Genomic DNA, 26,914 nt, shown 5'->3' on the forward strand with positions numbered 1-26,914 from the left:
TATTTTATTTTATGGAAAGGTGCATTTCTGAGGTAAGAAGTATATAAATAAAACAAAATAAAAATAAAAATAGAAAATAGTAAGTTGATAATAATAATAATTGGAAAAGCCCTTTATGAGACAAGGAACCTCCCTCCAAAGGTGCCTCTGAGTTCATTTTCTGTTGTCCATCTACTACTTGGCATGTATCCTGTTCTTTTTGTTGTTTTTGAGACAGGGTTTCTCTGTGTAGTTTTGGTGCCTGTCCTGGATATCACTTTGTAGACCAGGCTGGCCTTGAACTCACAGAGATCCGACTAGCTCTGCCTCCCGAGTGCTGGGATTAAAGGTGTGTGCCACACTGCCCGGCTATATATCCTGTTCTTAAGAGTATTTTGTTTCCCCAGTGAGACTCTCTTGGAGGAGACTAAACTTTCATTTGCAAGTGGTTAACAATTGGAGATTACTTCTGGGGTAGGGATGAGGGCCAGTGTCCACTTCTCTTCTCAGCTCTAGAACTCCATCTGGTGAAGACCCGTGTAGACCCTGTGCATGCTGCCTCAGTCTCCAAGTTCGTATGTGCATTGATCATGTTGATTTAGAGAGCCTTGTCCTGGTGTCCTCTGTCCTCTCTGGCTCTTACACTCTTTTCTCCTCCTCTTCCTGGGGTTCCCTGATCCCTGAGGGGAGGGATTTGATAAAGACATTCCCTTTAGGCCCAGGTGTTCCAAGGTCTCTCACTCTCTGACTGTTATCTGGCTGTGGGTGTCTGCATTTTTTTTCCACCTGCTGCAGGAGGAGGCCTCTCTGATGATGGCTGAACAAGGCATTGATCTATGAGTATAGCAGAATGTAATTAGGAGTCATTTTATTACTAGTTTTTTTTTTTTTTTGAGACAAGTAGTGTTTTGTTTTCCCTCTAGGTCTCTGGGTTGTCTTGTCTCAAGTTCTTGGTCAGCCAAGCAGTGTCAGGTATGGGTTTCATCTCATGGAGTCAGCTTTCAGTCAAATCAGATGTTGGTTGGTTACTTCCACAGACTTTGTGCCACCATTGCCCTAGCATATCTTACAGGCAGGGCACCACGGTCCATCAGAGGGTTTGTGTTTGGTAACATGCAGAGTACCTTCCTGTACCAATAACACTAACACATAGAGGGGAAGGCTCTCTGTAGGTACCAGCTTCACTTCTCCATGTTCGATGAGTTGTGCAGGTGTTGTCTTCAGCAAGGGGGCCTTGCTGCTGCTTGATTGAAGCGACCTATAGTTTTGGCAACAGCCTGGGTTGTTTGGGATTCCCATGGGACCTCTTTGGCCAACAACTCAATTAGAATGTAACCCAATACTGGTACTGGAAGATTGATTCATTTGGTGACAAGAGATGGCCAATTGGGACTCTGTCTCCCCTACTTTTTGGCAATTTCATTTAGATTGGACACACACACACACACACACACACACACACACACACACACACACACACGGAAGCTTCTACTGTATTAGGTTTCCATACTACTGCTCAAACGGCCCCTAATTTTAGCTCTCTCCCTGTATTCCCTCTCTCATCCCCTATTTCCCTCTCTCTCTTTACTTGATCCTCACATTCTATCCCCCCTCATACTTCCAGAACTATCTATTCTATTTTCCTTTCCTAGGGAGATCTATCCGTGTTTCCCACCCTGTCCTTTATACCAAACCTCTGTGGTTCTACAGATTGTAGCTTAGTTATCACTGATTTAACATCTCATAACCACATATAAGCAAAAACATACCATCTTTGTCTTTCTGGGTCTGGGTTACTTCTCTCAGGATAATTTTTCTAGTTCTGTCCATTTACCTGTGAATTTCATGATTTCCATTTTAAAAAAATGTCCGAGTAATACCCCATTGTATAAGTGTATCACATTTTCTTTATCCATTCTTCCATTGAGGGACATCTAGGTCATTTCCAAATTGTGGTTATTATGAATAGAGCAGAAGTACATATGGTTGAGCATGTATCTCTGTGCTAGGATGAAGCAACCTTTGGGTCTGTCCAAGAATGATATAGCTGAATCTTGAGATAGATCAATTCCTCTCAACATGAGAGAACACCAAACTGATTTCCAGAGTTTTTCTTTTTAAACCAAATTGGTTAATATCTGTTCCTTGGTGGGATGAGTTTTGAATTTTTGGTCCTTTCTGTGACATTTTGTGTAGCAAACTATGCTGCTGGGATAGGCACTGTTTTCAAATCTGGCTCAAACCTATTAAACCAGTTTGAGATGTGCATTATCTCAGTGAAGTTTAGACCAGTTATCTTTTGATTGAGTTTTTAGCAGGGCTGTGCTGAGTAGAGTACAACTGAATATAGTTCTCAGTTCCCTCCTTGATGCAATCTCTGGCTCTGCACTGACCTTAGGTTCCCACTGACCTTAGAAGCAGCCTGGGAAGGAGCTGCCTCAGCCCCTGTCCTCTCTGGCCACAGAAGAGTGTTGGGACCCTGGTTCCACAGGCTCTGGGCTCTGTTGCAGCTCTTCCTTCCAATGGTGTGCAGGTTTTGTGGCGGGGTGGGGAGGAGGTAAGCTATTGTTCGGCAGTTCCCATCGAGTTCAGCCTAATTTCACTTTGCTTCTGTCTTCAGATTCTGGGTGTCACGACCGATGATGTATCTAGTCCTTGGCAACAAGCTGTTTCTGAAGCACATCCTTCTCTACAGTCGCCACTGGCTGGCTGCTGCTCAGCACTCTGCATCAGCTTCTGCCTTGTATGCCTGGAGATTTCACTCAGTTTGATGAGTTCTTTTACAGTTACTGTATTCTGAAGGAGTGGAGATTTGATGTGCATCAATTATCCTGATGGTTTCTTTCATTGAATCATCCTGTTCAGGTTTCCAACAGGAAGCCCCTGGTTCTGTTGCTGAACATGAGTTTTGTCTTTGGATCCCACTGTCGTGGGGAGTCAGTGAGGTTTTTGGACTGAGTCCAGAAGCTTTCATAACTGTGGAAAAGTGAGTTGGAGGTAGTTCCAGTGGTCCAAATGAATGACAAGGGCAAAGAGGAAGCAAGCAGGTGGTTATGGGCTTCTGGCTTCCTAGACAGTCTCACACTGTAATGGCAGGCAGGAAGAGGCCCATGCTAACTTGGGCCATTGGATCTATGATGGTGCTTTAAGTCAGAGAAGGAAATTACAAAGTACGAACTAATTTTGTACAATCCACCTTTGGATGGAAATGCTCTATTTAGTTGGCTGATTTAACCACCATAGGTTAAAATAATACAGAGGACACAGATAGGCCTTTCAGGATGTACCATCCTTCTTCACTCTGCTCCAATGGAGAGGAGGGCTCCTCCTGCACCTCCCTTGAAGGCATATTGTCTGAGTATAGATTACAGGGCTGAGACAGCCTTTGGTCTGTCCCATACCTTATTATACCCTAACCTTTCCCACATGTACCCTGAGACTTTCTCAGCAGCACCTATGGCTTGGCTAGAGGAGTCAAGTTCATTGACTTTCAGTGACAGGCCAAGTTCATTTTTTCCACACTGTAGGCTGTTGTAAACTGGTCTGAAAGACAAATGGAAAGAATACAAGGTTGTTTCTACCTTAGATCATTTCTAGTCAAACTGTAAAAACAAATACAAAGAATAACTCGTCACATAGTAAGTAAAACAACATTGCCCAATGTGGTAGTTTGAAAGAAAATGGCCCCCAAAGGGAGTGTCACTATTAGGAGGTATAGCCTTGTTGGAGGAAGTGTGTCATTGTGGGGGTGGACTTTGAGGCCTCATTTGCTCAAGTTACACTCAGTGTATCAGAGAGTTCACTTCCTGTTGCCTTTGGATCAAGATGTAGGACTCTTAGCTACTTCTCCAGCACCATGTCTGCCTGCATGCTGCCATGTCCTGCCATGATGATAGTGGACTAAACCTCTGAACTGTAAGCCACCCAATTAAATGTTTTCCTTTATAAGAGTTGTCATGGTCATGGTGTCTCTTCACAGCAATAGAAACCCTAACTAAGATACCTGAAGTACCTAAACTGTAGTGACCACCCTCACCTGGTGTGTTGGGAAGTCTCTTCAGGAACAGTGACAACTGGGCTAAGTGAGAAAGGAGAGCAGCTGGCAACCTCCCAACATGTGGTGGTATCTTCAGTATGTCATATTCAGAGGGTAGCACAGAGGTGCACAGCTGGAGCACAGAGTACTCCTCAGGAGGTGGAGCAAGTGGAAGATGAGACAGGCGAAGTAGAATAAGGCTGATGAGGAAGAGCTCACACAGCTTCCTGAAACCTTGAGTGCTGTAGTCCAGAGTTGGGGTGCTGCTGTCCGTAGGTTTAGGTCAAGCCATTTCTCCCAAGTCACCTTCTGCTAGGGAGAAACGTTCAGCAAGGCCTCTGTTCTGGCTGCATGCTGTCTGTCTGCTTGACCTACCTTGTGGTGAATGGACAGGCCGTGCAAGGGTCCTGAAGAGGGCAGCTGCACCATGCCAACAATCCACTTGAAATGGGCAGTGCTGTCTAAAAGTGAGCATTGTTCTTAGAGAAGAAATTGCACAGAGGAATTGCCTAATTGCTAGCGTGGCTGGATCCTTGCCCCTCTAATTAGCTCTGCAGGTGCAACTGGTTTGCAAGAACAAATTTGTGCTCAGATGCAAGCTTTCTTCACTGCAGAACAGTGAAGAAAAATGCAGACGAGTCGAACATCTATAAAGACTGTCATAGGTATTTAGTGATGTCAAGCCTAGTGAAATTTATTTTGCTTTCTGTTATTTTGTAAACAATGTGTTTAAAATGTGTTCCTATCTTCTTTCCAATTTCTGAGGCTTCTCACTGTTGGGAAATTCTCGAACTCTGAAGCCTGTGGACAGGGAAATCAAGAGATGGTGGCACCCACAAAAGTAGCTTCTGGGGGTCCTTTGTGCTTCTTGAGATGACAGTGTGACGATGTTGTGGGTGGGCTGCATGAAGAGTAGAATACCACTTTTCAGTTCTCATTGGAATCCCAAAGAAGTAGGTTCTAACATCAGGAAGAATTGGGTTAGGACAGATGCCAGTGAGAGTGAGGTCAGGCCGACAGAAAGCAGAGCTTCCTTTGTCCATGTCCTTTATGTGGGCTGCCACCAGAAGGTGTGGCCCAGTTTTTGGGTGGATCTTCTGACCTCAAATGATCTGGATTTAGGGTGGATCTTCCACCTCAAATAATCCAACCAAAAAAATTCCTCACAGGTGTGCCCACTTGCTTGGGTTTTACTTATTTCCAAATGTGGTCAAATTGACAACTGAGATTAGCCATCATACTTGATATCCTTCAGTTCCATCTATGGTCCTACAAATGATAGGGCACAATCATTTTTATGGCCGAATATTATTCCTGTGTTATTCTATATTCTCTTTATCCATTTGTCAACTAAGAGCCATCTAGGCTGGTGTGATATTTTAGACACTGTGAGCAGTGCAACTGACAGACATGGGCATGCAGAGATCTCTTTGATATGATGATATTTTGAAAGACAAATTTTATGGCTGGAGGCAGAATCTGTAGTGGGGGTGGGTTACCATGCAGGCCTCATGCAGGGAATGAAATGCAAAAATTCTGTCCCTTCCTACAGATGGGTATGGGAGGTGACAGATGTTGGTGGAGGGGTCCCAACTAGCCCTTAGAAAACAGGAGTGTTAGATGGCATGTTTGTGTATCTTTAACTAGTAAGATGCAAGTACAACAGTGAGGATATGATGTGCACAACTCAATTCTGCATGACAGATATTCTGGAGGAGAATATGCTTAGTTATTTTGTTGTTCATAGTGTGATGTTTATAGATGCCACAGATTAAAAATATAACTTGCCAAACCATTCAATGTTTGGCAACCAAATTTATTAGCAGTTTTTCTGGAACTTTTCTATGTCTAGAAATTGATCAAATAATAAGTCAATTACAGGTTTATAGAATATGTCAATTTCTATGGGTAAACACTCTGACTTAGTTTGCTTTATATTGCTGCCGTGACCAAAAGCAACATGGGGAAGAAAGGGTTTATCTGGCTTACACATCTGGATCACAGTCTGTCCCTCACTTAGGGAAGCCAAGACAGGAACTCAAGCAGGGCAGGAACTTGGAGGCAGGAACTGACGCAGAGCCCATGGAGGAGTGCTGTCTTCTGGCTTGCTCTCCTTGCTTACTCACCTACCTTTCTTAAACACCCAGGACCACCTGCTGTGGGGGTGGCGCCACCCATAGTGGGCTGTGCTCTCCCACATGTCATTAATCAAGAAAGTGTCCTGTAGACCTGCCCACCAGCAATCTGATGGAGGCATTTTCTTAACTGATACTCCTTTTCCCAGAGAAACTCAACCTTGCCCCACATTGACAAAACAGTAACAGCAAACAACAAACAATCAAAACCCAAACCAAATCAACAACAATAAAAACACTCTCATGCTCTCACTATGCCTGGCTTCACATTACCAATCTAATGGCTGACTTTGTGAACACCACCTGGACTTGGAGAGCTTCCTCAGAGCTCTCCAGGAATGGTGGTACACAGCAGCATGTACATGATATGAAGGAATCATGGAAATTTGGAGCAAAAGAAATGCGTGGAAAGGAGAGGAGACAAAAAAAAAAATAGCTGCATGTGTCTCTTTAAAAGGGAGAAGCAAGCCTATGAAGAGAGAGGGGTCCAGAATGGGAAAAACCCCAAAGCAGCAGGCTGTGGGAAGACACAGCTGTTTGTTTTCCACAAAACAGTCACTGCAGCATTTCTATACCCATGTGTCACCAGAGTGCCTGTGTGTTTGGTGGCATAATTTGTCCTAACTCCCTGATCCCAGTGGCACAGGCCTGAACCTTAGTTACCCAGGAGGCTGAGGCAGGAACCTCACATATTCAAGGCCTGTTTGTAATATAGAGTGACTGTATTCAAGACTAGCCTGGGCAATTTTAGTGCTAGGAAGGAAGGAAGGAAGGGAGGAAGAAAGAAAGAAAGAAAGAAAGAAAGAAAGAAAGAAAGAAAGAAAGAAAGAAAGGAAGAAAGGAAGAGAAGAAAAGAAAGAAAAAGAAGAAAAGAAAGATAGGACGGAAGAGAAAAAAGAAAGAGAAAGAAAGTCTGGGTAGGTATTTCAGTAGCAAAATGTTTGCCGAGTTGTGTGAGGCCCTGGGTTCAATGTCAGAGAGGAGGGAGGGGGGATGAAGTAAGGTGGGGGAAGCACAGGATCCTATCATCTGAGCTGAGATATAGATAGTATAGATTATGGAGTCAAACAAGGTGAGGCGTGTTCTTTGTTAATAGGAACAAAACAAAAACTCACCAGGCAATCAAAGCACTACAGAAGGGTTAGTGAGACGAGAAACACTTACTTGTCAGAACTCCCAGGAGACAGGCTGGTGTGCTTGGAAGGACGTGTTGAAGCTTGAGCAGGCCATTAAACATCTCAGAAGGACCTGAGCTTTTGGACAGGATGGTAGGTTCCACTTCTTTCTTTTCTGTGGGGGAAGAAAACCCCATTAGGGCCTCCTGTTTTTTTTTTCCAAGTACTGTTTAAGATCATTTCTGGTTCTCCAAGGCCTGCCTGATCAGGTCTACCATATCTCTATAATGTGGCCAAGGACCAACAGGCAGACAGCCCTTCTCTTTTCAGAGCTCATTCCCACATAGCACACAGTAATCACTATCAGGAAGAGACAGCCTTGTACACAGCATCATGTGGAGGGCTCCACATAAATGATTCCCTTTAATCCTCATACAGTTTGAGGTTGTTATTATAATGTTCCCATTTGATAGAGGTAAAGGGAGGCAGGGAACATCCTTAGGGAGAGACAAACTACTAGAGTAAAAGTTGTAAAACAGCAGCTGTTTTAGGACCAAATGGAAGGCTCAACCACTGGGATCATTTGCTACAATGTGGCTGTGGTGTATCAAGTTTTGGGAAGTGGGAGTTTGGGCTCCAGTGTGATAGTGTTAGGGGTGTGGGACCTTTAAGAGGTGGGGCATAGAGAGATGGTGATGTCATGAGGTTTCTGCCCTATGAAAGTTTGTTAGAAAGCAAGGCTAGCCTCTTTTTATGGCTTCTCTACCATGTCCTGATGCTGCTGAGGGGCCCTCACCAGGATGCTGGTGCCATGCTGTTTGGATCCCTCAGCCACTAGAATTGTGAGTCAAGCAGAAACACCTTTTCTTTACATCTCCAATATCAAGAGCTCTGTGGTAGCTACACAAAATGAACAAGTTAAAACCCCTGGGCCCACTGCCTCCAAGTTCATGTTGCTTTCCCAACCCTTCTCTCTCCATCCAAGCCACCCCTTTCATGGCCCAAATCTGGGAGATCTTTATCAATATTCCATGGCTTCTCTAACCAACTACTCTCCCTCCTTTTTGAATTGCCTTAGAAATTTATCTATAATCAATCATCATCCAAATGTATCCTTTCTTGCCTGATATCATCTCCCATACATTGATTGTTTTCTTCCCTACAAATCATAAGCTGCTTAGGAGAATGTCTTTAGACTCTTCTTTCTCATAGCATCCTTGGACTGGGCTTTGAGCGCAGACATTCATCATGGACCTGTTAGTAGCTTGGTTTGGTTCTATGCTTGGTGCCGTTCTCCCATCACCTTATCACACAAGACACTGAGCTGGAGGTGTGAAGATGAAGAACACTTCTTCTTTCACAGAACTCCAACCCCACTGCAGCAAGTCAACCAAGCCCCAGTGGCTAGGGGGTGTGGCCAGTGCTACCCCAATGGTTCAGAGATAGCTAAGAAAAGAAGGTTTACCCAAAGGTTCCTTTGAGCCAGCCTAATCTGGAAGGATGAGACGAACCCAAGACTTTCCAGAAAGAGAAGGCTGGAGTACAGCAAGCAGACATCTTGTAGGATTATACTATATCTTCCTCAATTTGATTTTCAATTAGCATGCTTCAGTTTCCAATTTAATACCTACCTCTGTTTCTTGTCTAATCTCACTAAGGTGTGAGGTATGTTTACTCAAGTGTAGAGCTAACTAGAGATACAGGAAGACCCAAGTACTCATTAAGGGCTCCACCAGAGTGGGATCGATTATAGGTATGTCTGGGTAATGAGATAGAAGGATTCGGGAGTTCATTCTGGGGCCCAAGAGTCCCACCCTTGACCTGGAGTCATGAAATCTCCTCTACCTCTGGATACCTTACATCTTCTGATGTGGGCAGAGGTCACTGTTCCTCAACTCTCTATCCTTTCATTGCAAGGATCTAGTAAGAAGAACGTGATAGTTCCATGCCAGGATGACTTTGGGCTGTGTCGCTCTTCTGTGATGCAGTAGCAAAGGCGTTTGCGAGTGATGCTACGTAAAGAGTTTGTTGGGGAGTTTGATTTCCTTTGGCACTTTGTGTTCTATCTGGGTCTTTAACCATGTTGGCTATCAAATGTCAAAGCCGGGATTTACTGTGTGCAGGGAGCTCTGGACGACGACTGGGAGCCCTAGGTGTCAGAGCTACTCCAGCACTCCTCTGTATGTTTGAGACTCGAGCTACCTATGTAGCTCATTGTATCAGAACTGCAGGCCCATTCCAGTCTCATGATCATTTTGGAGTAATGACATCAAGGTTAATGCCGCCATGAAATAATTATCTGGTGGAATAACCAGGCTGACCCTGAAGAAGCCTCATGTAACCTATCTTTCATAAAATTTGTATTTCCCTCCATGATGAATTTGTAAAAGTGAATCACATTCTATGGGGCATTCATCTGTGTTTCATTTACTCTCTTAAGACTTCTAGGTCCAAGATGGAAGACACATGGATGCGGAAGGTTTCACAGCAAGTGAGAACAGAAGTAGTTGCTGTCTGAATGGATGATGGCTCAGGGCTTAGTCTGGACTTGGAGGGGAAGGGAGTGTCACAGTCAGGGACTGTCATGGTCTCAGAGGTGAATTCTGTTTCCCTACCCTGCCCAGCAGAACAGCTGAGAATGAGTGTGTATATGTGAATGCGATATATGTGGGAAATCATGTATTCATGGGAGTGTGGATCTCTGTGTGCATGTCTGTACAGTGTGTGAGTATATGAGTGTGGGTATGTGTATTTTTGTGAGGAGTGTATGAGTGTATATAAGAATGTGTCTATGAATGATGTGTTTAAATGCATGAGTGTATGAGTGTGTATAAAGCGTATGTGTGTGTCAAAGATTAGTGTGAGGGCATGGAAGTGTGAATATACTGTGAAGGTGACAGTGTCTGCCTCTCTCAAGTCCTTCTTGAAATTTCCAGTGGAAATCCACTATAATTCTCTTTCTAAAATGTTCATTCTTCTGAGACAGGGTCTGACTATATAGCTCAGGCTGACTTCAAAAATCGATAACCTCCTGCCTCAGCACCCCCCACCCCCAGGACTGTGATTACAGTCGTACAGTTGCAGGCATACACTATCATGGCTGGCTCTCTTTCTATCTTATATACTGATGGTACAACTTAATGAACCCTTAGTAATTGATAAATATCAAAAGCTAAAATGGTATTTACTACAATGCCCGCAGATAGCTATGGCATATAATATCACTGCTTAGCCTGTCAACCACAAACATTTACATTAGCTGATAGTTGGGCAGAATCATCTAACACAAAGTCCATTTTTCAGTAAGGCGCTGAGTTTTGCAATTAACAAGAAGTTCTTGAACACTGATCTGAAAGTGAGGAAAGTGGATGCAGGGGTCATGTTCACACTAGCAGAAGACAGAAACGTTAAGTGGAACCATTATGTAAATGGCCATCTGTGTGGAGACGTGGAAGCAGCGTTAGCTTTGATCCCACAGCTTGTAAGCAAGGAACAGGCCCCAGTGCTTACTGCATGTGTGAACAAAATAGCTGCCGTGCCTTTCTTGAGAGCCTCTTTGCTGGGGCTGACCATTTTTTCCTGTGACAATGGGGTAGCTGGGGTCAGGCTTGCCAGAGGATGTTAGAAAGTTGAATTCCATGCTCTTCCCACTGTGCATGTGGCTTTCTGTCCTATGCAAAGTTGACCTCAGCCATAAGATTTCAGTGTTTGTCCTGAGTGCTCAGCTAAGTCATAAAAAGACAATCAATGCCTAGCTAGACTTGGGGAGCTCCTTCATCCCAGGGACTGCAAACCTGCTCTTATCTTTTAAAAATTCCTTCTAGTTAAACTCACTGTGGGACTCTTTACTGCTCGGTCTATTTACAGCCATAGTTTCTATGGAGACCCTGATTATTTTCAAAGAAATGCACCCTGCATATTTGTCTAATGGGCTAGACAATGACTAAGAAACAAACTACATAAAGATTATTACATGGACTTAGCGTGTGTTCAAGTCTTATGACTCATGGGCAAGTTGTTTGTGTTACGTTTATGGGCAGAGGTACTTTAAGAAAACATTTTGTAGAGCAGGGATTGTGCAACAATGCCAGTCGAGGGGAACCTTTGCCAAATGTCTGGTCAGAACCCCGCCGAGGGCCGTTGGAGTCGGTTGTGTGCCGAGTTTTCTGAGCTGCCTCCTGGCAACCTCACCTACCAGGAGAGCTAAGGCCTGAGAGAAGCCACTACCTCAGACAAAGTGCAACGTCTCACAAAGCACCTTCCACCCCAGTGGATAAGAAGTGGCAATGTTACGGTGGCTGAGTGGCCAAGCCAGGAAGAACACAAGCTTTGGGATATTGAGGTGGTAGTGTATAAGAAGTGTCCATGCCATCCAGGGAGAATTAGAAAATAATAGCTGATGTACCAGTTTTCCTTTTTAAATTTACTTTTTACTTTGGGAGAGAATCTCATTGTGTAGATCAGGCTGACCTTGAACTGGTAATCCTCCTTCTTTGGTCTGGTTACCCTGTCCTAGATGACTAAATTGTTGAACATTAAATTTGTGTGTGTGAATGTGCATGCGTGTGCATGTGTGTGTACCATGGCACACATGTGGAGATCAGAGGACAACTTGAGGGACTTCTCTCTTTCTACCACGTGGATTCTGGGATCCAACTCAAGTTGTCAGACTAGGAAGCAAATGCCTTTACCTGCTGAACCATAGAATAGGGAACTTGCTGTTTAATAATTTGAAAGCACACAGTTCAGTGGAGTAGAATTCAGTATGTGTACTTGATTGTGAACCTCAACTCTCCATGCTGGGTAACTGAGCACTAGTACCCTACCCCACCCCAGTCTCTGACCATCACATTCTACTTTCTATCTCTATGGATTTGGTAGTTTTAGGTACTTCCTAAGAGTCTAATCGTGCAATTTTTAAAATTTTTGTGACAGGCTTATGATACTTAGTATAATGTCCTCAAATATCATCCATATTATAGCATGGGTCTGAGCTTCCTTCCTAATTATTATTTTTCTCTTGTATACCAAGAATGAAATTAACGTTTTCTAAGGCAGTTAATTTCATCTCATTGTTTTCCCTTTCCCTTTTTAAAGACAGGGCCTCACTATGTAAACCAGGATGGCTTTCAATTTGAGATCCTTCTGCCTCATTCTCAAGTGCTAGGATTACAGGCATGTACCACCATGGCCTCTATTCAATTTCAGTTTTATATAAGAAAAATACTCCAAGAATTTTGTGAAATTGGCAAATGCTAGAATGGAGGCCTCTTCAGACTCCAGCTCATTTGTCTTCCTGACTGTAATCTCTTTTCCTCAGGGAGGGGCTGGATTTTCACTCACTCTAGAACAGTCTCCAGACAGCTCACAAGTACTGGCTGCATAGGCTCTGTGACACAAATTTGGAAGTGTTGATAACTGCAAAGTTCAATTGCTTTCTTTTTCCTTAGACCTCTCATTCTTGGACTCTTTCCACAGTTTTCTGTGGGTAGTGCCGCTACATCAGGCTTGGTGTCAGGTATGGGGACCACAGTGTCCCAGCCTTTATGTTGTACAACACTGCATGGCATACACATTTTGTGGTGTGCTCACTATTGGAAGACTACAACTAACAGCTCTATGAGCTTTTAATTATAATTTCATTCATGTCAAGCTCTCTGTGCACATCATTTCTGACTCTCTGCTATCTTGAGTGCTGGAAATGCTGTGACAAAGAGACCAGGACTTAGAACCCTTGAACAGCCATCTCAAGAACATCTACTTCACAATAGGGACCAACACCCAAGACTGTTTAAGTCAAATTCCCAAGTATCCCCAATTTTCTTCCCTATCTCTGTCCTGGAAAAGCCCGTATCTTTGATTAAAGAAAGTGAAGGTTAGTGCTGACAGTGTTGATTAAATCCCTCAACTTCTTAGAATTTGAATCTTTAAGCTGTGAGGAATGGGTTAAAGTCCAGACATATGTATGTTGTTAGCATAGATCAAGTAACATACATAGTTCTGCTTTGAAAAGTACACAGTATATTCAGTGCTGTCTGCATTTATTCCAAACATCTACTATTGTTTGCTGGACTACAGAAAGACCTGATTGTTTTGACTTGGCTGGACTCAATGTATGGAGCTGACACTTCATCTTCTCAGGAGCAACCATGCTCACTCATGTCCCAGAGATATGAAAAGAGACGGAGTTGCCTTAAGAATTCCACTAGTGGCATGGTCCCTAGTAGCCAACACCCCAAATGCACCGAGTCCTCGTAATTATATCATGGGGAATTTGATAAAGGACACCAACACCTGGAGGCACATTTGTCATTGTCTGGAATGATTTTAGATGACAGTTTGTGTCTCAGCACATAGCTAGGTGTCACACCACTGTTGTGGGGAGAGGGGTGCTAACAAGGCCACATCCATCAACCAAGGGCAGGACCCTGTCTCTGGATGGACTGGGATAAATAGAATGGGGTTGTGACTGTGCCAAGGTCCTTCCACATGAGTTTGTCCCATGGTTCAGTGGACCCCTAGAGACCCAAAACAATGCTTCATGGTGAAGACTAGGACCTGATTTCAAGGAGCAAGTGAGGCCTTCAGACACTGTTCTTGGGAGACAGAATGGATGAGTTAAGCAGCAGCCTGGAGCATTCCCTCCCCTTCCTCTGTCCACGGGGCTCTGGGCTTGGGGGAGTGCCGCTTGGCTCCTGGGAAACATACCCACCCAAGCACTAGGGGAGTTGGAGCCCTAAGACCTCACGGTCCCCATGTATTTATGAATGACCCCACCCTTGAGTTATTTGGTGTTCTTCAAACTCTTATGTGGCAAAGTTGACAAGCTGGGCAGGGCCTGTCAGCCGATATTTGCCAGAGGCAGGGCAGTAGGGCACATGCTCCAGTCTAGGTTCCCAGGCACAAGTCATGTTAAAGCAAATTCAATTTCTTTGAACATGGTCATCAGACTGGTAGGTCAAGGAAATGCCGCACCCATGGTAGGTTCAGCAAGGTGTTTGGCAGAGTCTCTTGTGACTATATGCTTGTGTACAAAATGGAGTGAAGGTGTGTGGGCGAGAGGTCAGGATGGGTGCTTTTACTTTTCTTTCTTTCTTTCTTTCTTTCTTTCTTTCTTTCTTTCTTTCTTTCCTTCCTTCCTTCCTTCCTTCCTTCCTTCTTTCCTTCCTTCCTTCCTCCCTCCCTCCCTCCATCCGTCCCTCCCTCCCTCTGTCCCTCCCTCCCTCCCTCCGTCCCTCCGTCCCTCCCTCCCTCCCTCCCTCCCTCCGTTCCTTCCTTCCTTCCTTCCTTCCTTCCTTTCTTTTTGGTTTTTCAAGACAGGGTTTCACTGTGTAACAGCCTTGGCTGTCCTGCAACTAGTTTTGTAGACCAGGCTGGCCTTAAACTCAGAGATCCCCCTGCCTCTGTCTCCCAAGTTCTGGGATTAAAGGCATGCGTCACCACCACCTGGGTAGCTTGTGCTTTTCTAATAGGTTCAATGGACATGTCCAACAGGGGCAGGTCAACAGGAAGGCCAGTAACCTGGGGGAGACCGCTGCTGTTGTGCCAGGAGACTTACACTGTCCTGCTCAGTGACAAATCATATTGGAAGAACTGTAAAGATGAAGATTCAAAGGGCCTCACTGTTTGAATGAGGAGGAAAGGCTAAGGCAAAACACATGTGTTCTGTGCTAATGATCAAACCCAGGGCTTTGTGCATGTTAAACACTCTACCACTGAGCTACACACACATGCACACTCACACATGCACACACACACACACAATTTTGTTGTTCTGGAATGGAACATAGGGCCTTGTGCTTTCTACTACCGAACTAAACACATAGTTCTTTCTTATTGTATGTTTTTAAAGTTTATAACATTTGTGTGTGTGTGTGTGTGTGTGTGTGTGTGTGTGTGTGTGTGTGTGTGAAGGTCTCTATATGTTGTATTTGCTTAGGCTCATCTTCAACTCCTGGGTTCAACATTTTTCTCTTTTCAGTCTTTTGAGTAGTTCAGATTGCTTGTATGTGCCTATCCAGCTAACATGATGTTCAATATAAACATAACAAATATTTTTACAACAATCAAGCAAATTAACATGCCCATCTTTGAGTGTGTGTGTGTGTGTGTAGCACATAAAGAATAATCTCAAAGAATGTCTAGTGTATAGTATTATTATCTATATTCCTTGTGTTGTTTTAGAATGGAATTTTACAAGCTAAATATAGAATCTCTTTATTGTGCTCAAAGGACCCAAGGATGGAAGGCAGTTTAGAAGCAGAAAGCACAAAAATAACCTAGGGCATAGTGGAAGGTGGCCCTCAGGTGTTTGCTCAATCCATCTTCAATGACGTGGGGGAATGTGTCCTATGATCCTGAGCAGCCTCTCCTTTCTGAGCTAATCTAGTACTTTTAGAATAAAGTAGTTCCCCTTGTTCATGGTTTTTTTTTTTTTATGGTTTCAGTTCCTCGATGTCAACCAAAGTCTGAAAATAATACATTGAAAAGTATATATTTTGGAAGAAATAGAGATTATATCCACATATTTTTCATTATAATATATTTATATTTCATTAGTATCTTACTGTGCCTAATTTATGAGTTAAACTTTACCAGAGGAAAAAAAATTAATGAATGCTGAGTTTTGTACTAGCCAAAGATTCAGACATTCTCTGGCGGTCCTAGACTGTATCCCCTGAGGATGCTGGGGTGGATTGTGTTGATGTTGAATTTTAGACATCCCGTTTAAGAATACACTGACACAAGGCTAAAGTTTCAAAGAGGCCTGACATGAGGCTTTGTGGAGGACTGAGAAACTATGGGACACTGTATTCTTTGATTACCTGAAACATAGACAAGGGGACACTTATGATCTTGGTTCTGACATCCAAAGCAGTCCTGTGGTAGAAACTAAGAATGTGGGCAGGATCCAGAGATGTCCAAAGGCAATTGGGTACCCTGGGAATAAATATGTGAGTGTGTGGGTATCTTATCATCCAGGAACTCAGGTACAGCACAGTGGCCTATGTGTGGCTTAGGTATGACAGCAGGACTACATTCACTGCAGCCTGGTCAGACCAGGCTATGCCACAGAGATCTGGGATTCTGAGTCCACAAGGAGCCAGGAAACTGAGGATGTAACCCCAGGTTCAGCAGAAGCTATATGAGTGAGTCTGAGTGAACATTGCCGTTCTTTGGAGTTCATCTATTTCTTCTGATGATGTGAAAGTTGGACAGGATTCCCTCCAAGGTCTCATTAATTTGTGCATCCTGCTACCAGTGACACAAAGTACTGGATTATCTGCAGAATACTGACCTCCTTTCATAACTCCAAGACAGGGGCTCTGGAAGTGATGTGTTGATGGCCACGTTAGCAAGTGCACCCAGGGTCTCTATATCAATTACTTTTGCATTGCTCCAAAACAACTAAGGAGGGAAAAATTTATTTTGGCTCTTGATTTCAAACAGTTTCATTCTATTATGCTGGAGAAGGCATGGTGGCAAGAGCGTGTGGTGGAGACTGTTCACGTCATGCTGGACCAGTCAAGAGAGGACTGCTGATGCTTGAGCAGCATTCTCCTCCCCCCTTTTATTCAGTTTGGGTTCCCCCAGGGGTTAGTGTAACCCACATTCAAAGTGGTATTCCTGCTTTCAATGAATGGAAACTCTCTTGCAGACATACTGATCATCACAGGATCCCTGTGTTCTCTAGACCTGGCCCCATTTTATCTGGATTACTTTGTTCTATATTTTGATAGTGACTGCATCTGACAGAGAAAAGCCATATTACCTTTTGGTAAGGCTTGTGTTAGCAGGGAAGATGAATGCAAACAACTCTAGAGAATTTTAAGCAGTCATTTAGTTTGTTGGGGTGTTTGATCTTTCTCCCGTCTCTTCTCCCACCTGAGAAGGTTCTGACTGTCCTGTGGGGCTGCAGTTTTGACTGTATCATGTAGATTGTTCGACTCTCTACATCAAAATCCAACCCGTCCCTTATGCTGACTGCTTTTGTAACCCCAATAGAGGGGACACTGGCAAGAGACCTGGCCAGTCTGTCCCTTGGAGCACTATCCTGGGGGTGGTGCTAAATTGGGTCATAAGTGGGAGTTTAGAGAAAGTAAGAAATTCCAATAACTGAGTTATTTAAAGTGGAATAGGAACCAAACAATAGCATGAGCAAGAATATAGAGGAGCTTCTAGGGGTGGGCAAGGGTGTGTGTGAGCATGCATGCCTGTGTGTGCTGAGTGTGATCCTGGTAGTTTTTGTGTATTCCCACATATAGGTTGGGTTGACTATATCTACCTAGAAATGTTGGGTTTGATTCAGTTCTGAGCGGGCGTCAGCTCAGTGCTGAGCTGTGATGTGAATGATGTGATCAAGCTCTGTCTAGCTCCATAGAGCCTCTGCCAGGATCCTCTGCCTGTCTGCTTCTTCCTAAGAACAGCAACAATATGGAACATAGGCATGAAGAAAGTTTATTGCCTGTCCTGAGGCCACCAAACACCTCACAAGTGATGCAAAGGGTCTGTCCTTTTCATGAAATGCAAAAAACACTGTATTTGGCAAAGCCGCTAACAGGACTGAAACTTTCCTTGCTTTCAAAAGAGCCAAATGTAAGTACTTACTTTGAGTACTGGCCTCAGTACCAACTCCAGTGAAAGATATTTGAGAGAGACACTTCCGGGTTAGGGAAGAGGAGGTTTCGCATCTTATAGATTTGCGTTCTTTCCCTGTGAACATGCCTCTTTCCTGGTACTGAATGCTCTATGCAGGCGTCTTTCAAGACTGTTGTCCACTCAGAAGGGACAGTCTGAGATGACAACAGCCTTCCAGAGCTTGGGGGGAGGGGACACTGCTGAGGGGGCTTACAAAGAGAGCCACAGCTTCAACACAGCATGAAGCATGGCTCTGAGAGGTTCACATATGGTGCCTCAACTGTGAGCACTTTTTCTGTTTTGTGATTCATGCATAGAATGGAAAAATAACTCTTCTTCCCACAGTCTCTGTGACGGGCGACTCTTTGTAGGACCCGGATGTGTGGACTTCCTAGGATGATGGGGGCTGGGATACTTGATTTTATTGTTTTCAGCAGCATTTATTGAGTCTCCGTAGCTGAAGTTTTTGCAGGGCTCTGTATTCTCAAATGTAGCAATTATGGGTGCAGGTTTGGCTCAGTCAGAGTTGTTTGAATGTTTCTGAAGAGGATACTGGCCAGAAATCTCCAGGAACAATAAAAAATAGAGTTGGGACATCAGAATGAGCCTTTGGAAAACTAGTTGCTGATTCCCTGCTGCATCGGAGCACACCCATGTGTATGTACAGGGACAGACACAAAAATGTACGTAGGAGCATGCTCACAATCAATAACGATAGGCTGGCTAGCTTGTGGGTATTTGATTATATACAAAAGCAGCACACAGAAAATTCATGTGGCGAGTCACACTATAATTGATTGCTGTGCAGAATTTGGTCCATCTCATGGACTGAATGGTGGTCACACTATGGACATGAGTCAATAGAGCCTCTCTCTTCATCTTAAGATCATACTTCCTTCCTATACCATTTTTTTAACTGATAAAAATATCCTCCTGGGCCATGTGAAGGTTAAAAGTTCTCTTGCCCTACAAACTATGATGCACTGCACTTCATGTCAGATGCACTGGTGTTCTCAGAAGTGAATAACTTTGGTGCAACCCGTTCTGAGAACAATCATGCTGTTGCCTCCATGTAGCACTGGCCCACAGATGAGAGGAAAATAGCTCTTTTCTAGGAATCTGTCCAGAAGCAAAACTACCCTGCCCTTCGGAATGCACCCAGTGGGATTTTGTTACTGCAGAAAGGTGGAGGGGACTTAGGGCGGTGCAAAAGTCTAGCCAAGCACATCTTTAGAGGTTGAAGGACTTGGGGAAGATGCAGCTCAGGGAAAGCAGGAGGATGCTCTAGCTATAGACAGGTTCTCTGGGTGGAGAGACCCCAAGTGAGGGAAGGGAATTCAGTGATCCTCAAGGCTTATGTCATCTCATGAGCGAGTCCCCACTGAGCACCTCTTTTCTGTCCCCTCTCTGGTACCATGATAGAATCTTCCAAAAAATAATTCTGTCACTGAACAGTGGTGTGATTTCCAGCCTGGAGTCTGGAACCCTATATTAATTACTTATCTGTTGTTGTGATAAAACACCATGACCAAGACACCACCTTGTATAAGAGATAATTTATTTTGACTTATGGTCCCAGAAAGATGAGAGTCCATTGTGACTGGTAGGCATAGCAACAAGAGACATTGATGGTGGCAGGAACAGGATGCTGAGAGCTCACACCTTTAAACACGGAAACAAAGCACAAAGTAAACTGGAAGTGGAGTAAGGCTGTAAGCTCTCAAAATTGGACCTCCATTCCATGACATACTTTGTCCAGCAAGTCTGCACCTCCTCATAGTCCCTCCCAACAGTGCTACTAACTGGACAACATGTGTTCAAATGCCTGAACCTTTGGGAGACATTCCTTCTTTGAACCATCATACACCCCAAGAACAGTTCCTATGCACAGGGCTCCTTGGGTGTTAGGAACATGCACACATCAGTAAGTGAGCAGTGATGATCCTTCCAAACATCCCCCATTCCTCACCTCATTGAAAAAAAATAACTTATTTTTATGTGTGTACGTATTTCACTTGCATGTATGTTTGTGTACCACATGCATACCTGGTCCCAGAAGATGCCAGAAGGTGTCAGACTTAGAGACAGTTGTGAGCTGCCATTTGGGTACTGGGACTGGAGTTATACACAGTTGTTAGCTGCCATGTGGGTGCTGGGAATTGAACCCAGTTCCTCTGGAAGAGCAGCCAGTGTTCTTAACTGCTGAGATATCACTCCATCTCCATCCCCATTCCTTTCTTCAAATGCTCATCAAGACAGTTACTAGAGAAGTGATTAACTGACTAGACCTACCATAACAAAACAAAGGCATTTATTCATGATTCTGGAAGCTGAAGTCTATGATCAGGTATGGATAGGGCTAGTTTTTTTCTGAGACTTTTTTCTCTTGCTTTCAGATAGCATCTTGAGATAGTTTCTTGCATGGTCTGTATGTGTTGATGTCCTAAGGAACTCTTATGAGGATACCAGTCACATTGGATCAGGGTTGTCCCTAATCAACCCATTTAACATGAATAACCTTGGTAAGGATTCTAACTTCAAACACAGTCATGTTTTACGTAAACCTGGCTGCTGAGTCAGGCACTATATAGAGAGGAAACAGAGATAGACAACATGGCTTATTTTTTAGTAAAAGAATGTTCTAGCATACCCCAAATGTAATACAGTTCTTTACATGATCCAAACCATGGTTTCTTTTCTCTCTTTATGATTAATCCTCCAATACAAATACAGATGACTTTTTCCCTGAAAACTGTTGGTGAGCATTCAAGAGAATAGGAAATAAGAACTCAAGGGAGAGCTGGGTACAGTACATTGTTGAACAGATTAGGTCTCAGGTATGAGGCGAGCAGAGTCATCTTAAAGCAGAACCTCATTCACATAAAGATGCGCATGTAAGATGATCATAGCTCCAGTATCGGGAAAGAACAGTGTGATTGGATCGTGGCATCTGCCACCTTCTGCCTTGAATGGTCATTTGTTTTGTGTATGGTATTTTCTTCTAGTGTCCTTGAAGAATTCTTGAGAAATCTGTTGGAATACAGTAGTGAAGGAGCAGCATGGACAGATGCTCCCACACCAGATAGTCTTAATCACAAAACGTCAAGCTACAGGCCAGCAGAAATTAAACTGACAGGGACACAGATGTGAATGACAGCCCAGTTCTGTCTCTCCACACAGCCGTGGAGACAGGTTGACTGAGAGGCCCATTCTGCAGGTGGGAAACATGAGTCTGAACAGTTCAAAGTCAAATCTGTACGTGGAGTTTGTGGAGAAATGGAAAAAGAAGCAGCATCCATCCACTCCTAGCCAGCATCGTCTTGCCCAGAGGAGTATCATTATTCATAGCATCCTGTCTCTAGGAATTGTAAGTTTACCATTTAAAAACTGGGCACTCGCACTCGGGAGGCAGAGCCAGGCGCATCTCTGTGAGTTCGAGGCCAGCCTGGACTACCAAGTGAGTCCCAGGAAAGGCGCAAAGCTACACGGAGAAACCCTGTCTCAAAAAAACCAAAAAAAAAAAAAAAAAAAAAAAAAAACTGGGCACTGATCAATTGCAGATTCTTGTTTTTGTTTGCCTGTTTGTTTTATTTTTGTTTTTGTTTTCTAAAGAGAAAGAAAGGAAGTGGAGTTGGGTCAGTGGGGAGAATCTGGGAGGAGTTAAGGGAGGTAAAACCGTGGTGAGAATATATTGAATGGAAAAGTTTTTAATTAGAAGACAAAAAATAGGCATTTTAAATTAAGTACATACAATAAAGAGCAAACATATTTCAAAATGACCTTTAAAAATTAGGCACTTTCAGAATCTTTAATTACATTCAGCCATTAGATGAATTTTTAGGAGTGGAATGCTATGGCATGTCTGCAACGTAATTCTTTTTCTTTTTCTTTTTTCTTTGTTTGTTTGTTTGTCTCTGAGATAGAGTTTCTCTGTGTTGTTTTGGTGCCTGTTCTGGCTCTTGCTCTGTAGACCAGGCTGGCCTTGAATTCACAGAGATCTGTCTGGCTCTGCCTCCCGAGTGCTGGGATTAAATGTGTGTGCCATCACTGCCTGGCCTGCAACGTCATTCTTATTTGAAGATGTTCCCATTATTTCAATCATGGTCTCTCTTGTTCTACCCTTATATTCCATTCTCCAGTGCAAGAAAGCATTAAAGGTTGTTTCTCTCTCTCTAACATTGGTGAATATTCAAGAAAATGTATGTTTTAAAGTTCAGGGACAACTTGAGTGCGAAGGCTCACTTAGGAGGCTGAGGCAGGAGAGTCACTGTAAGTTAGAGGCCTGTCTAGGCTTCAGAGCGAGACACTGTCTTAAAAAAAATAAGAAAAACAAAAGGGGGCCAATTTTGTATATAAGGTGGCACACCTTCTTCTTTCTTCTGACTAACTCAAGTGACATTTTTGCCAGGAGCCATCTAACTCCACTGATGACTGATGCCTTTTTTGTTCAAAGTTCCTGTATTTCATTTTCTATTAACATATTGTTTTCTAAACAAGACAGGAGTCTGGGAGTAGAGCTTAAGGGTAGAGAGAACACTCAGCATTGATAAGGCATTGGCTTCAATGTCCAGTGTTGGGACAAAAGGAAAACATATTTTCATCTCACTTAATAGAAGGTTGAAAACAAAACCCCACACCTCATCAATAATAAACATTCTAACGACAGTCAATGAAAAGAAAATCTATTCATCCTCAAAATTTCACTAACAGATTACTTAAGAAGCCAGAATTTCCAGTTCAGCATGGGGTTTCCCATAGATTACATCCAGACACTACCTCTGTGCACTATGTAAACAGCAAACGATAAGGAAGAGAAACAGTTCCTCTTTCCTTGTTGAGCAACCATGCAACCCAGAAGTGATCATTTTTGTTTAGAAAGAAAATAAGAGAAAGTAGCATTTGCTCAGGGAAGGATGTGAGTGTGGCCCAAGGCCCCTCTGCATTCCAACCTGGGTTTCCATATCTCAGCTCCTGATCATCTGGCCATGGCGTTGGGGGCAGCTCTCTGCCAGGTTACCCCACTGTCTAGGCCAGGGAACCTGACTGCCCATGGAAACCCTTTGGTAAACCGCAAGTTTCTGTAGGCCACACCCAGGGAGGCAGCGGGAGCTGATGAACAGGAGACAAGACCGAACACTGTAATAACACAATGCAGTGTGTAATTAAGCAATTCCTGTGATCTCAGACCAAGGATGTTTGTTAGTGTTTTGACCTTCTTCACCCATGTGTCAGCTGGAAGCCTGGCTAGAGCTGTTTTAAGTCTGAATCTACACAAACAACTCCCTGTTACCCTCAGCTCACCTTCCTGTTACAGAGCCAGGAGCATGGCTGCTCCCCCTGAATCATGAGATCCCAGATCCAACACCTGCTTTCCTTGTAGCATCACGAGGGGTGCCAGGCCTGTGTAGTATGAGGCGGGCTTATGTGGATGCAGCGAAAGATGCTGGAAGGATTGTAAATCCCTTGGAAAGTCAGAGCAGTGTGCTTTTTCTATGGTAAGTTTCCTAGGTCTGCTACTTTATGCACAGAGGCTCAGAACAAGGGGTCTAGGTTCCTTTGGCATTGTTGCTGATTCTGTTGTCTCTGGTTCTATTCCAGGCATAGAAAGAGCAGAGTTGAGCATGGGCTGCCAACCCTGGGGTGGACCCTTCAATGCAACCCTAGCTCTACCACTTGGTGGCCGTGTATCTTACCATTCAAGGTTTTTGACCTCCCTGAGCCTTCATTTTCCTGGCATGCTGTGAAGGAGTTGATAATGATGCCTGCATCATAGCATTACTCTAGAGGTGAACACAGGCTTATACAGTGTTCACTGTTCAGCCTCCTTCTGATGACGCTGGGCTTCAGTTTCTTCAAGGTAAATCACTGAACTGTGGTTTGTATGTGACAGACTTCAATCTACAGATTTTGAAAATGGGGTCCTGGCTGCTGCCTCATATACAGGAGGACATAGCTGTGCACCCCAGGGGCATCGAATACACAGGGAATTGGAATTCACGGGACCCTGGTACCTATACTTTTGCAACTTTCTCTTTGTTCACAGCATTTGTGCCTTGATAGGCTGAGCTATCAGGAACTCTGGGGGAATCTGTTCAGGTCTTGAGGACACTCTCTCTGAGTCCTCGTATAGGGAGGGAAAGTGGTTCTACGATACCAAATCCTGGGATGCTCATGTGCCTTCTAGAAAATGGCATGGTTTGGAGAACTTGCACACCTCCCCTACTTCTCACTCACCTCTGGATCATGAAAAATGATGGAATGGCGCTTTACTTGCACTGCACATGTTGCAGGCAGAGAAAGACTGTGCATGCGCAGGATGGTGGTGGTTTCTTCCCTTCAGTGGTTTTGATGGGGGCGGAAGGGGGCGGTGTTGGTTGGAGCCTTGGATGTCCTTGGACCCCACAGATGTGGATGGCTGACTGTGTTCTCACTGCGACTACCTGCTAACTTTTTGGGTGTTTGGGAGGTAACAAAGCATTGCCATTCAGGGCAAGGCTCTGGCTTTGAATCTGGCTTTGCTCGATATTGGCAGTCTGACCTTGTGTGAGCCAGTTTATGCTGCAGTTTCCTGGTCTATGAAATAAGTGACAAAGTGACAAAGCTCTTGGAGATGAGAGGTTTGTTAAGGTGGTTAGGTGGCAATGCAGTCCTTCCCACGGGGCATCAAATCCTTGAGGTCCACACCTTACGGTCAGGCCCCACCAATCTAGCCAGTCTACACAGGGCTTAGCGGCGTGAAGCTGTGTTCCGTTGGAGGGTGGAGCTCTGCTCTTCATTCTGAGGGACAAGATCTACATCAAGCATTGGAGACCAGAGCAGCTATCATTTATGGAATGTAGAGAATGATCAGATTCCTTAGTGCCTGAGACTCATACACCTTTTGTAATTTTTTTTTTCTCCCAGTGGTGGGGGCTGCATCCAGACTTTTGGTCATGCTAAGCAATTTCTCTTCCATTGAGCTACATCCTAAACTGAGAGATCACTTTAAAGCAAAAAATATGAAGTTACAGTGCTGGGGGACAATTGCCATTTTTCAGGTGAGGAAGCAGTAAGTAGCTCACAGGGCTGCATGTAACACAGTTTGAGGTTTGAATCCCATCCAGTGCCTGGATCTGGCCTCCAGACCACTGTTTTTTTCCTCATTAAAGAGACATCACACTTTCCAAGTCCTACAACCTGTTGCCATATGACCCATGCAAATTAATTCCCTAGTCTGTGGGTAAAGCAGCTCCCTCCATGTGGCCTGGCATCACAGTGTCTCAGCTTCAAGGTGGTACAAGAACTGTGGGCGACCAGCACATCCTGCACTATGAACTTGGAATCCGGATCTTTTCTCAGGATGGTAACAAGCAATGCTGACCTTTCTCTGTCCATACAGGTAGCAGTAGTGGCTGTGGCTCTTGGCCATGTGATGAAGCCACAGACACCACAGTGGACTGTGTTGCTGAGCAAAGGCAATACTTACAGCTTAGACTAGGCTTACCAGGTCACAGAACAATGGTCTGCATCTCCCTGATCAGGGTTTGCAATTCTTGCCTCTGGCCTGGAAAATCTCTAGTCCTTCCCTGCAGCTTTCCACTGCTGGTGATCTCAGGTTCTCCTATCACATAGGGATCGTGTTAATACCTGTTTATCACAGGGCACTGTTGTGAAAGGCACAAGAAAACACACAGAGCCCCTAAAACTGCTGGGTTGTGTAACTAACTCCACCCTCATTATTAGGCCTAAGTCCACCCCCCTTGACGGTTCCACCCTTGACTGACATTTACTCTTCTAAAGAATGTGCAACAACCACTGTTCACATCACGTCCCCTGGGCTTTATAATTACACAATTGGAAAAGTGTTCTCTTCAGTGCTAGAGATGGAACCGAAGTGCCAGGCAGTACTCTGCCTCAGCCTCTTGGTAGCTTTGCGTGGTTCCTCTCTCTTCTCCTTCTCCATCACGTCTGCTTTGCAGAGGAAATCCTGTTGCTTTTCTGCCTCTGTTTCATTTGGTGGACCAGTTCACAGAAAAGTCCTTAAATCATTGTTTACTTTTTTTTTTGGTTTACTTATATTTATGATAACTTAAGTTTTGAAGGTTGTTTCAATTGTTATAATTTTTATCTTAGTGAAAATTGGCATATTTTATAATTATGCATGACCTATTATTGAGTTTTAGGTGTTATTTATATGACCTGAGTCCAGACTCTTATCAGGTATACACTTCACAACTGCTCACTCCAAGCCTGTGTCTTGCCTTCTCATTTTCTGAATTATGTCTTTTGAAGAAAAGAAGTCTTACATTTTAATGAAATCTAGTTTTCAAATAATTTAATCTTTTTTTATGAAAGATTTTTTTGCCCAAGTCACACGAGCACTCCTACTTCTTTTTCTTTTAAAAACTTCATGGTTTTAGCTTTTACACTTTGGGATATGATTCATCTCAAATTAATTTTATGGATAGTATGAGAAAGAGGTTGAATACAGTTTCATCCATAATGTGACCAGTTGTCACTATTCTTCATTGGATTGCTTTGATCCTTTTAGGAAAAAATGAGAATCATTTTCCATCTTATCTTCCTATGCCACCCATATTATCTGGATTACTATATATCTTGAAATTTGATATTGTAAAGCTTCCAATTTCTTTAGATTGATTTGCTATTTTAGGTCCTTTGAACTTCTGGAGAAATTTTAGAATAACCTATTAATTTCTATAAAATCCTTTTGGAATTATAAATCTATGACTCAGTTTGGGGAAAACTGACATCTTTACAATGTTGAGTTTTTCAATGAACATAGAATATGTTTCTTTATCTATTTTACTTATATTTTCTCATTAGTAATATATATTTTTCAATGTAGAAATCATGCACCATTTTGAGTACAAAATAATATTTATTTCTGACTTTTATGTTGTTTGGTGCCACTGTTAATTGCTTTAAATAATTTTCCAATTGTTTATGCAAGTATTAAAATTACACCAGAATTTTGCAAGTTAATCTTGTATGTTAAGATATTGATAAAC

Source organism: Peromyscus californicus, unplaced genomic scaffold (assembly GCF_007827085.1).
Source record: "Peromyscus californicus insignis strain IS unplaced genomic scaffold, ASM782708v3 Scaffold_8__1_contigs__length_139910024, whole genome shotgun sequence".
Classification (NCBI taxonomy): Eukaryota; Metazoa; Chordata; class Mammalia; order Rodentia; family Cricetidae; genus Peromyscus; species Peromyscus californicus.